The sequence below is a fragment of the Bos javanicus genome, chromosome 16 (genome assembly GCF_032452875.1).
Source record: "Bos javanicus breed banteng chromosome 16, ARS-OSU_banteng_1.0, whole genome shotgun sequence".
Taxonomy (NCBI): Eukaryota; Metazoa; Chordata; class Mammalia; order Artiodactyla; family Bovidae; genus Bos; species Bos javanicus.
In genome coordinates this window covers 61,170,194-61,171,439 of record NC_083883.1, presented here as the reverse complement: position 1 = coordinate 61,171,439, position 1,246 = coordinate 61,170,194, and positions in this window count along the sequence as shown.

Below are 1,246 nucleotides of genomic sequence, written 5' to 3'. Positions count from 1 at the left end.
GCCAACCTGTTAAATGAAACCGGGCAACCGTCTCACCGGGAGCTTGAGTTAGCCAGGGGAAGTCAGCCCTGGGCCTGGCTTCGCTACAAAGGGAAATGAAACAGAGCAGCAAGCAATCAGCAGGTTTCCACAGCTGGAGAAGGTAATGGGCTCCAAACTGGAGATACTTCCATTTTGGAAACTCCCCGAGAGTCATGGAAAAACCACGAGGTCTCATGTCAATGTAATCACAGCCTGTTGAAAACAAGCTAGACTGAGTACTGAATGCACTTTCTGGGCCTAAATTTGCAACTTTGAAATGCTGTGACTGAACAGCTTCTCAAGACACCGCTGGCATTAGACCTCTGGGCCTCTTTCCTGGGCCTCTCCGTAACATGAGCATGTAACAAGCTTGCTAGATTTCCCAAGTACTTACTGCATTTTTTTCAAAGATCACCTGAGTTATTGAAGCCACTGACCTAAGAGCCATCTTGTCCTAGGAAAAAACTGGTGAATTCATGCTGATAAAATGACTAGTATTTACCCTGATTTCTTAAATAATAATAATAATAATAATTCAAATTTTAAGACTGTGGAAATAATTCTCTACTGGTAACTTTCATGGAGGGTTAACTGATAATATTTGAGATTCGATTTTGAGTTTGCATTTCACAGTATAAATAAAGCAGGTCTCTTGGAAGTTCTTGGACAATTTGATTTCAAGACATCTTTTTCCTAAAAGACTCAACGTTTTTTTTCAACCAAAGTCAGTCTCAGGTAGAAACAATGAATCCAAACACCAGTTGTAGGTAAGCCTCTATTTTCAGTAAATTTGCTATTTCATTCTCAGTGCTTGGAGACCCCTGGTTGTAAAGCTAGGAGCAATATCTCATGGATGATGGAGACATCTAGTGGCTCTTGTGAAAACTACAGGCATCTGTGTTTCCTTAGCAAGTAAACAATCCTGCTCTAGAATAGTCCAAGAACCATTGGCTTTGGCACTGCCCTGAAGCTTGTTAGAAATGCAAACTCAGGCCCCAAACCTACTCAATCAGAATATGCATTTTAGCAAACACTTTCAAAGAGCAAATGGGCACATAACACCTTTACTGAGGTCATCTGGATGGAACCTAGCTTTGCAATAGACAACCTCTCCACCTGCTGCAGGCCATCAAGAGCAATACCTGCCTTGAAAACAATCTTTACAACTGTTAACTTCATTCTCTTATTTCCTGGGACTTATAAAGCAGCTTATCTTACAAAACTC